An 11,994-nucleotide genomic window follows, 5' to 3' on the forward strand; every position below is an offset into this window, starting at 1 on the left:
CTCCGCTGTACGTTGCTGTAGTACTTCCAACATGATCTGACTCTAATACAGTATGCATTGTAGTTATATACATTCCAAGGGGGAGGGATTATATAGAGGTGGAGATTCTGAACAAAGCATGCAAATTAAGTATACAGGTTAAGGTAACACCCTAGACTGAGGGTCTGGCCCATCCTAATTCAATCAGCATAAGGCTCCAAGAGCCATTTGGGTCCGAAAGCCATTTGCAGAACAAAAGGTGAGATTCTCAGTGAATCATTCGTGTGCTAATCCCATCAGTCTGACAATAAGGAGAGAACAGAAATTGCAACTTTGCTGAGATCTTAACCTTAAAAGATTCTTTACCATGATGTTATGTACAGAAGCATATTTGAAATAGATTCTTAAATTTGTAACCCTTCAGTCCCCCATTTGAGAGTTCTTAAAAACTCTCACAAAATACAAATTTAGACACTTAAAAGTTCATTCTTGTAACTTGAAAAAGTTACAGGCACAAGCATGATCTGTGTTGTTCATCTGTAATTGCATGCTGACACAGAAACAAAACATGCAATTTAGGGTCCGTGAATTCTCTGCATTGTGTATTTTTCATTTTCTTTTGTGATAGTTTGTTCAGCAGTGGGTCTGGTTGTCTTCTTGAGGTTGGGGCTTCATACGCAGATGAGACGGTCGCTGCATATGGATCTCGGAAAAGCCATCAAGTTTTATCTGCACACTGTAAGACAGAAAACAAGAGACGACAGAGCAATATTTCTTCAAACACTAGGGTTGTAGCAGTATTTGTTTAAATACGGGTTGTATCGTTTACAGAGTCTGCTTTTGTTGTTTCATTCTTTCCCTATTTCTTAATTTATTTGACACCTATGAACCAGGTGGGGATAAGTGGGGGATGAGGAAATCTTCACCACATGGCTGACCCCCGAGGCCTGTTGCACTTCGGTTCTTCCATGGGCTCCGCACTGGTCTATGTGTCCTATTCTGTCCCTGTTGTGTGCACACTGTAGAGTGTGTGAGAAAATTGGCACATTTCCATTCTCCAGTGAAACATCAGTCCTAATAAACATCATTAACAGAGGATGGTGTCTGATTGCAATGTTCTGCAGTATAACATTTAAGGCTGTGAGTATACTGAATGTCCCCCAAACAAAGGCTGTGACCGTCAATAAGTCTTTCATCTTTGTTGTAAGTTACTGGGGAGATTAAGCAATCACAGCCCAAATGGTTAACACCTCAAAAAGCTTACCCACGAGTCCAATGACGAGGGGAGGGGTTGCTTCAAAGTAGCAAACAAATGTAGTAAAAGCTGCATAACATTGTTAACTTGTCTTAAGTTATTTTTGTTTTTTCTACATTCTTTTCCAAAATGTCCGTGCTTGCCACAGTAAGAACAACTGGCTTCTCTAGGACATTTGCGTTTCTTTTTCTTCTCTGAGTTGACCATAACAGAAACTGCTGCAATTCTTCAAGTAACTAAACTGTCCAAGTTGTCTTGCAGGGTTCTTGTACACCATGTGATGTTTAAGTAAGGCAACGCCTTTCTGTGTTCTGGCAAAAGACAATGAAACCATGTGCAAACCAAAGGGCCATTATCACCTAACACCTTCTCTGGTGTGTCTGCAATTCCACTGTACTCTGAAGCGGTCTGGCAAAATCTTTCTGTGTACTCACAAACAGTTTCACCCTTCTTCTGTACACAATTGGTCATTTTCGACCAATCGATTTTGGGTCCTAAGATATTCTTTAGGATTTTCAAAACACCTTCTCTCAAATCACCTTTACTGACATGTTGCAGTTCGGAATTGCTTACAGCACTTTCAAAATCATTGAATTCCGACTCAGTCAAGATCTGTGATATTAGCTGGGTGATTTCAGATAGAGACATTTCATAGAGCCGCATCTTTTTGGACAACTCTCTTCTAAACTCAGAAAAATTTATTTGCACTGATGGCAAACTTTCAGCAAGTCTCTCTATGTCTTTAGGACCTAAAGGTGTTTTGACTGCTTGTACCTGAAGTATGGGGGTTGCAAATGGAACTGTATCAACACCTTTTCCCTGAGGCTTTTGTCTAGCTCCGCACACTTCAACTGCATTTACATCTGCATTGACATTGTCCTCTATACTATCAAAAGACTGTAAATCAGGATAGCTTTCATCTGACTGTTGGTTTTCTGAGTCACATTTGGTTGAGGCCTTGTTATGGCCCACGTTTGTCTTGAGACAGGACACTTGAGTCTGCGATTGTTTGATCTGTTCATTTAACTTAGCAATACACTGCGCTTGTTCTTGTGCAATGGATAAGCTAAATTCTCTGTGACAACAGATAATGGCTTTCACATTGTTCTTGCGAATACTGGCTCCTAGTATCTTTTTACAATCTTCAATTGACCATACTTTGTCTGCATCAATGCCAAATTTCTTTGTCAAATTCAATCTGACTTCCTCAGTCACGATTGAGTCCATGTGCTCTGATAACAAAGACTTAAACTCATTGTCTGTCCATAAAGGTTTAATCAGTCTAGTACTTTTCCTAAACATTTTGTGAATTTCTTTGTTACCACACAATCAAAAACATTAAAACTTCTCTCTACTGTCTACAATAGAGGGTACACTTGTTAACACAGCTTAACTATTGTTAACTTTCCAAATTACCACACTTAACTTCCCTGCCGACAAGAACAGAGGATCAACAGAAATAATTAGCACGTAAAGCTAATTCTTCTCTGCCTAAAGCAAACCAACTATAGGATACCAACTATTAGCACTTGATGCTAACTTTCTCTAGCTTACAGATAGGTCTTCTCTAGCAAGAGCATACACACAATATTAACATGTAACTGTTAATCTTCCCTGCCAACAACAGAGGATAAATTTCATCTCTAAAAGAAAAACTTTTTTAGAGGCTCATCTTTAGTTAACCAAAGTCTACAGCTGTTTGTTAACTACTTCTCTGAACGGCGCAGAGGAAAAACAAATTTGTACTGGTCTGCATTGGTTCTTTGAATGGAGTGAAACTCACCGAATCGTTGGTTGTACAGAAAATTTTTTGTCTGGAACTCAGTCAGCTTTGTTGAGATCTTTGAGCTTGAAGTTTCAAGATTCAGTCTGGAACTCAGTCAGGCATTGAGATCTTTTTGGAGCTTGAAGTTTTCAATCTGGAGGAAGCTGGAAAGATTCAGTCTGGCAATCTTTGTCAGATCTTTTGTTGAGCTTGAAGTTTCAAGATTCAGTTCTTTGAGCTTAAAGTTCTTTGAGTTTCCTTTTTCTCCATCCGGGTCACGGCACCATCTGTTGTAAAGTTTTCTTTCATCGAAGCAGAGACCAGGAGACAGTTGGGATCGCGTTCAATGGAAGTTATTCTTTATTGAGAACTCCGCTGTACGTTGCTGTAGTACTTCCAACATGATCTAACTCTAATACAGTACGCATTGTAGTTATATACATTCCAAGGGGGAGGGATTACATAGAGGTGGAGATTCTGAACAAAGCATGAAAATTAAGTATACAGGTTAAGGTAACACCCTAGACTGAGGGTCTGGCCCATCCTAATTCAATCAGCATAAGGCTCCAAGAGCCATTTGGGTCCGAAAGCCATTTGCAGAACAAAAGGTGCGATTCTCAGTGAATCATTCGTGTGCTAATCCCATCAGTCTGACAATAAGGAGAGAACAGAAATTGCAACTTTGCTGAGATCTTAACCTTAAAAGATTCTTTACCATGATGTTATGTACAGAAGCATATTTGAAATAGATTCTTAAATTTGTAACCCTTCACCATACATTGCAGAAAACAAAACAGGGTTCCATATCTGTATATAACAAAGTGTATAAACTATATATAATCACATCTTAATAAGATATGGCAACATTTTAACTGCTTTAAAGGTTTTATTTTTACATTTGTATCATTAGATATTTGAGTAAGTTGAAACCCAATACTTGCGTTTAAAAGTGTAATTCTGCAATCTCAATTTCTGTCGTCACTGGCGCGCAATGAATTCTGGGGTAGGCGAGGCCTTGAAGGATCAATTTGTTGTATCCTTCATTGCACAGGAAACAAAGGATGCGTTCTGTGACACAATCTACCTTTGAAGGGTGCAGCCTCTGAATTGGGATGCAGCTATAGTTCTCAAAATCCAAGATGTTGGCCAATCTCATGGGGAGAGATTCTAATCAACTCTACATGAGGCTAGAAAGCAGAGGAGAAAAATTTGAGTTCAGGAGTTTAAAAAAAGTACAACTTAAGCTGTTGGTAGTTCGAGAGCATCTGAGTGCAAGTGTGGGTATCTGCAAGGTAAGAGTAATGGGCGTGCCGATAGGTCTTTACAATTGGTCGCGAAAAGCTGCCTCCTAGGGTGTGGGGTAGGGTTAGGGGTTAGTTTCTGTTGTACTGTAGCATTGTGTATCCCTGTCTCTCTGAGTGCCATACCTAAATGCTGGTCACAAGACTATTCAGACCCTCTCAAATGATAAAAATGACTAGTGGGTAGTGTGCATGCTTTGAAATGCTGAATTGTGGCAGCAGATGTTAGTTTTAATCCTCATGCCATCTGATTTTGACATCAAACAAAAGCTTTGCTGGTCTGTGAGCTAAAGATTTAAACACCTTCAGGTTGTAATGATTTGTCAGGTTATGATTCAATTTCTGATGATCTGTCAGTTATGTTTTAAAAATATAAAAATGTCACTTGCACAACTGCGCATACGCATTATAATTTTATACTACTGGGCCAAAGAACTACAAAATCCACCCACTTGTGTTACATAGGGTTACACATTGCAGTGCTGGATTCTCATGATAAAAAAACAAAACAAAAACAAAGCATGAATCACGGCAATGTAATTTTTAAAAATTCATAGCAATCAAAGCGAATGTGACTCCAATATTCAAATACTCCAAATTTCACCATACAGCTCTACGGATTACAAAAGACTCCAAGCTAGAAGATGAAAATAAAACTGGCTGCTAAAAATTATTTAAACGCTTGTCAGAATTTTAGTTTTGTTTAACTGTCAAATTTAATCTTGTGAGTGCAAAACCTGGAGAGCAGCCATGTTTTGCCTCATTGTAGAGTCATCTGAAGGTGACATCACCGTTATTGTTGAGAGGTGTTTTTTTTGACCAACCACTTTAATGCACCTTTAAGAGAAAATCTAGAGAAAATATAAACAAACACAATTGTACAAATGCTGTCTGCTGTTGTAATTGCATCCCAGGTGCTCACCTCCTGGTCTTAGTGATGGAAAATGCTGTGGGAATTGAGCCAGTGTACTTCCCTTCAGGCTCCTCTGTTCTGCTAAGGGGAGGAGGTGGGAATGGGTCACAAAGATGTGGCTCGAGAGAGATGGATGGAATGGTCACCCTGTCCTTGTGATGATCTCTTGAGTATATTAGATGGCGTCAGTAGGCTCTAGGAGGTAATCACAGTGTTTATTGTCACAGGTGGACCACTGTGTACGACTCTGTGCTGGAGACCCAGCTGTAGGGACCAGCGTCACTGCCGGCCAGTGCGTGTTTGCGCGCTAGTGTTTGTTGCAGTGTGTACTACACACTGCCAGAGGCCTTCTTTCTGACAGTGCTCTGAAGTAATCACATTTGACCTTACAAGAAAGAGCATGGTAGAAAGCTATCAGAAATATTCTTCTCTGCTCAGACATTTGCACACATGGCAACCTTAAAAACTGCTTTAGTAGGGCAGTGTGAACTAGCCTTGTTTTAACTTGCTGAGTGATAAATTGTGTCAGTATCATCTGCAGCTCATTTACTAGTGTTTATTGCAAGTGCTATACGATCATGTGCCTGAAAACCCAATTATTACGAAGTCAGCCCTCTGGATCAAATGATGAGTAGGATGTGATTCAAGATCGAAAATGTCAGCAGAAAAAAGATAACATCTCCGCAGTGGCCCTGAGTCAAGTCAATTTTCCCTGCGGAGACCAGGGTAAACAGCACCAGCAAGAGGAGTGGGATTTGATTTGGCTTGTTCGACAGACAGAGAAAGCAGGAAAATGATGGACCGGGGTAGAGCGTAATTGAAAATGAAAACGATGGCGCGATGAGGACTCTGCCAGACAGTGCGGTGAGTCTTGGCTGAGCTCTTATTTCTCCTAAACAGCTGATTTCCTCCTCATTCACATACTCCATCAGTGCCTCTGTGTGTGTCGGTCCTGACTCCAGTCCACCAAGTCACTCGGTTCATCCTAGGACAGACTGTCAGAAACCCAGATGCCAAGTCTCCACCCAGACTAGCCCAGTGAACACCAATGACATCTACAGGACCTCTCACTGTACTCGCTCACTTTTTCTCTCTGGAGCGCTGGAGTCGACAGAAGGTTAGCCAGAGATCTCTCACCACTGTCTTTATAGACTCTAATAATACAGAGAGAGAGGGAACAAGAGATTCTTTATCATTTCTTTGAATCACAGTGAATTTCAATCTAATCCAACCTTATCCAAACCCAACATTACCACATATTTAGTATTCCTCTCCAGCTGTAATCAATAATTGGGGGTCTTCCTTTGTTGTCTCTTCTGGTTCTTCTAATGACTCCATTACGAGGCCTTATCATGTGATTTTGTCCCTTGTTTGGCACTGTAAACTGTAGGAGTAAGAAATCACAACCTCTGCGTTAATATAATCTAGAAAATCATTATTATACTTAAGAACAGTTCATTCAAAAAATGTTGTCATCATTTACTCACCCCTTTGTCATTCCACTGTATTATTTGATTTCTTCAGAATGGAATGGAAAAAAAAGGTATGCAACAAAATGTAAAATGAATATGAGTTGAATGCGTTTTTTGCAAAATATGTATGAGTGTAATCAACCATTTTACTCAAGGTCAAAGTTTATGATAAAAACTGTTAATAAACAAATTCATACACATTATCTTTATATTGGAGCTCAATGAGGTATTATAATGAAGGTTTAGAGTCAACCACTGAGCAGGCAATGGAAAGCATGCAAGCTTAATTGCTGGAAACATTTACATGACAATTCTTCTCCTCTGTTTTTTTTCTGCAAATAAACCAGCAGATTTTCCAAAGCTATGTGCGACAAATATGTGTGGGTTTGTGAGTGTCTGTGTGTTTGTAAGAGTGGAGAGAGAGATACTAAAATACAGTCATTCTGTATGACTCATGTCAAGGGCTGCAAGGATAGTACACACACACACACACACACACACACAGAGGGGATTTCTTTCAACGAAACAAATTTGAGGTGAGCATAACAACAACAGATGGATAGAAAGAATTCCATAGACATGTATCAAATGGCAGTTACTATTATGCACAGTTTGAATCATAGGACTGTCATATTTTCACCATGGAGAAAGATATTATATAATGACAATAGAGCATAACAGTGACCATTCATATTTTTCAGCAGCCTGGGTTCCAGGAGTATTTTTCCCCCTTTTGTTTTCTCCATACACTTTAAATCTTTAAAGATATCTCTGTGTAATATCCAAAGACAGTTAAAAGCCAGCCATTGGTAGACTGATTTCCCCTGAAAAGTGTAAACACTGTGGCTCTTCTAAATAATTGCGCTGTTTGTTTGAGCTTCCCATCCAGCCCTACAGAGCATCCCTGGCTCAACCAATGGCATAAAACTGGAGCAGAACTATCTGTTTGACTGATTATTATATTTGCTCTGCCATTTGTTGATGCTAGTGGCCAGTGTTTCCATGTCCACTTATTAAAATTACACTTCAGCTTAAAAACTTCAATAATTAGTTCAAAATAATGATAAAATACGTTTACCATAATTACCATTTCAATCAAAACAGACTGGAGGATCTCTGGTATTCTAATACTTCTCAGGGACTTAAAAAAAATAGCACTGACTTATGATTTCTACAGAAGCATATTCCATTTTTTAACTACACTTTATATCATAGCAGGTTTACAGCCTATGGGATAATTGCTAGAAAACTATTTCTCTATGGAGAAAATAGATGAGATTTTTACTTCTGGAACTGCTGCAGGTGCCAATTTGAGTTTCACAGGCTAATTTATTACATTTGTACTTTTTTTTTTCCTCCAGCCTTTTCTTTTCTGGATTTGGCCTTTAAGATGTTTTGAGGGCACAGTAGTGAGAGAAAGGGTTAAAAACTGTCACATTATCTAGACTGAAAACACATTTCTGCCCTTTCTAAAACAAACTATACCACCTCATTAACTAAAGCTTCGCAAAAAAGTACATTACTGTCAAAATGAAACAAACAAGAAACATGATATTAGAGGTTGTTACACTGCTTGAATGGACATTTGGTTTGGGACAACATGATCACCACTACAAGTTATGACAGATAAGCGCACAGAAACAATCAAAAGCACAAAAAAGAAAACAATGAAATACTTGTATTTTATAAAAATTAATAGATCCATCAGCCACATGCAATTAACCTCAGTATCAATGTTACTTTGACAGTGCATGTTGCATTGTCAGATACATTTTTAACCTTTTTAGGCTAATTAAAATCACCTATCAGAGCAGTCATTTTAGACAGGGACAGAGAAACAATCTAAAAAGAAAGCTTGGCTCATGAATATTAATTAGGTTATGTTCCCCCAGTAACTGATTTGCTGAAAAGCAGGTGTGTGGGCACTAACAGAAATTGTTTTGTAGCTTTTGGGATGGGCCATTATAGAAAACTTTTCAGCTCAAAAATACTATAGGCAGCCAGCGAGGGCATGAATGTGTGAGAGGTATGCAAATAGAGGATTCACAATAGTGAAGTGTCCTATCCTTTTAAGATGAAGTAGGCTATATACAACACAGTAAATCCACATCACTGTTTTGCCTACAAACGGCAGATTTGTTTATCTTAATGAAAACCGACTGATAAAGTGTCCCAGTTTCACTTTATCACAGACTTATCAAAAATATTTATACAAGTCAAGACCAAAGTTAAGAGTTCTCGTCTTGACAACAGGTCAATACGTGATAGAAGCCATGAGGTTTTTGTTGGATTTATACAGAACAATAAAATACAGAGGAAAAACTGACAGGCTAGTGACAGAGGAAAAACTGACAGGCTAGTGACATCTCTATGAAGACCTCTGTCTCTCTGTTGTCCTGGAGCCATTTAACGCAGTCACCAGTAAACATAATCATGCGGATTTCGGCAGTGGAATGAAAGAGTAAAAGACAGAAGGAAAGACAGAACAAAGAGTGGAAAAGGACTAAGTCTAAAATGCAACATGGAAAAAGCAGATCTGAGATGGAAACATGCGTGTGGAGCCAAGCGGTCAGGGCAGGGCTGAGGTTGGGTGAAAAAGGGCCAGAGAAAAGTGGCTATTTCCCCTGGCTGTGCTCTATCAGATTAGCATCAATACATGGCCTCATCGCCACTGACATGAGAACGCTTATGAAACTGGGATGCAAATGTGATACTCCGGAAGGAACAAGAGGACCCATAAAAATCCACAGCCAAATGCATCACTTGCCAATGTCAGAAATAAACCTTTCTATAAGGACAATATTTACGCCCTGGAATTGATTTAGGAGCATATTTATTTTTAAGTTCTAACAGCTAACTGTTAACTGCTATTTTGTTGTTTTGGGAATCAGAGAACAATCTATTCCCCACACAAATCTATCTTATGACTTCAGTTGAGAAAACTTGGAATATAGTGACAAGTACCTGAATGGACAACTTTAATGATACTTTTATTGTGCCTTTGTGTCCTTTTAGAAACTTTTTAAGCTTTTGAAACCTTTAGAAGCTTTTGTCTTCATTTATTGCATAAATAAGGAAATAACAGTAAGTAAATGATGACAATTTTCATTTCTGGGTAAACTATTCCACTACCACTTTACAATAAGGTTTCATTAGTTAACTACATTAGTTAACAAGAACTATTAATGAACTGCACATCTACAGCATTTATTAATCTTTGCATTTATTAAGCATTTATTAAAATTTCAACTTTCACTAATACATTATAAAAATCAAAAGTTGTATTTGTTAACATAATGCACTGTGAAGTAACATGAACAAACAACAAACAGCTGTAGTTTTATTAAGTAACATTACATTGTAAAAAATAAAAGTTAACAAAAAAAAAATAAGGCAACCAGCTGCAAATCATTTTTGAGTTTACTCAACTTCAGTGGTTGAAGTTGTGCTAAATCATTTTTGAAAGTTCACTAAACTTATTTAAGTTAATTATACGATTCCTCAGTAAGTTCATCTAACTACCAGTCCAACTCAAATAAACGAGTAAGCACAACTACACAGGCTTGAAATTCAGTAAACTCAAAAAAGCTTTGCAGCTGTCACATCCACCGTCTGTCTTCCTCATCTGTCTCTGCACTATAGTTCATTATTCTGGGGAGTGTATACACTCCCCAGAATCCTCCTTGGCGCACACCTGCACTCACTCTCCTCTCTCTCCTCTAAGTAGTAATCACCGTCACCTGGATCCCATCACCAGCTCACCTTTATATTCAGCACTCTCCCTTCACTCCTCGTCTGGTCTCGTCAATACATGTCTATTCATGACACACAGTCCATCTTCAGAGAATCTTCATCATCTGCATCTGCAAGAGAAAGAGAGACTTTGTTATCATTCAGTTAAGCTTCATCCAATTATCTACTTCCTGTTTACTCACCTTTCACGCTGTGTCCGATCCATTCTGCTATTAAAATATCAAACTTGCCATCTTGTCTGCTTCGTTTGTACGAAACCTGACAGCAGCTGGTTGCCTTCATTTTTACCAAGTTGATTCAACTTACTTTCTCCAAATATCTCACCCAGATACTTGTATAGCCCTCACATTAAGAATCCAAATGCAGAGAGCACAAACCATACTGTAAATACAGCACAGTACAAAAGACATTGCCATCATTACAGAAATTATTTATGGACAATTCTGCAAAACAGCAATTTTCTGTCTGCATGTGGTACAGATTAACAAATCCTTTAACAAATGTATTGCTTATGGTTACTTCATGTTAGTTAATATGTTAATGTTAACAAATGAAACCTTATTGTAAAGTGTTACCACGTGAACTGCTTAATTTGAAAATAGAAAGAATAAAGCAAAACTAAATTAAAAGACCTGGTCTCACCTTGGAGTCAATTTGCATCCAGCATTCACAACTTACTTGTACAGTGTCATTTGAAAGCTGGATGAAAACATTAGCCTACTTGGATTGCTGCACTAAGTATTATGTAATGTCCTTCTCTAGAAGAGCAGACATAAATAAAAGTCTGTTTCAGGTCATCTGTGTTTCTCTTAATAGTTCACATGTGAGACAAGTTAATGACCCACAGTGAACCAGGACTCACACCACCAGAGTTTTCTGTAGACAGGGTGGCCCACAGGGTCCCTGCAATGGTACAATCGTTTGTTTGTTTGTTTGTTTGTTTGCTGGTTTGCTTGAAGGAAGACATTTAAACGGGGAATGCTTTCTGAACCATTGGACACCAAATACCTTGAATAGACTCACAGGCATGCACACACTTACTAATACGCACGCACAGGCATTAAAAGACCTTAGAAGAATGAGACAAGTACCATATCATTACTGCATGGTCACAGAACATCACATACAAAAAAAAAGTGTCAGGTTCAAAGATATTTAAAAATAAAATTTGATTGGATGAAAACTAACCGTAACACATACTGAGCACTGTGTTCCAAAACCTAGTTAACTGCTACGTAAGCATAATTTTAGAGCATGATGGGAATGATAGGAGAAATGTTTATTATTATTATGCTTAGAATTTGTTTATTCGCTTAGAACACTAAAATATTAATAGAAATTGCATAGACAAATATTGGGTAAAATAGTGAAAATTATAATATAACTGAGCTTCACTACTGTACAAAAGTTTGGGATCAGTAGGATTTAAATGTTTTTGAAAAAAGCTGCATTTACTTGATCAAAAATAAAGTAAAACAGTCATTTTGTAAAATATTATTACAATTTGCTAATTTACTATATTTTAAAATGTAAGTTATACCTGTGATGTCATTCCT

The 11,994-nt window shown here is 38.1% G+C and overlaps 1 long non-coding RNA gene across 1 annotated transcript; it reads right to left on the reverse strand.

Annotated features, from left to right (window-relative positions):
- Positions 1-6,497: 6,497 nt before the first annotated feature.
- On the reverse strand, positions 6,498-10,506 carry LOC311096320. The gene is made up of 3 exons (XR_014608998.1): positions 10,448-10,506; positions 6,701-6,731; positions 6,498-6,597 (listed from the first exon to the last, which is right to left on the reverse strand). It is a non-coding gene; the product is annotated as an uncharacterized lncRNA (long non-coding RNA).
- Positions 10,507-11,994: the final 1,488 nt, after the last annotated feature.

The sequence above is a fragment of the Abramis brama genome (genome assembly GCF_963993115.1).
Source record: "Abramis brama genome assembly, chromosome: 14".
In the NCBI taxonomy this organism is placed as follows: domain Eukaryota; kingdom Metazoa; phylum Chordata; class Actinopteri; order Cypriniformes; family Leuciscidae; genus Abramis; species Abramis brama.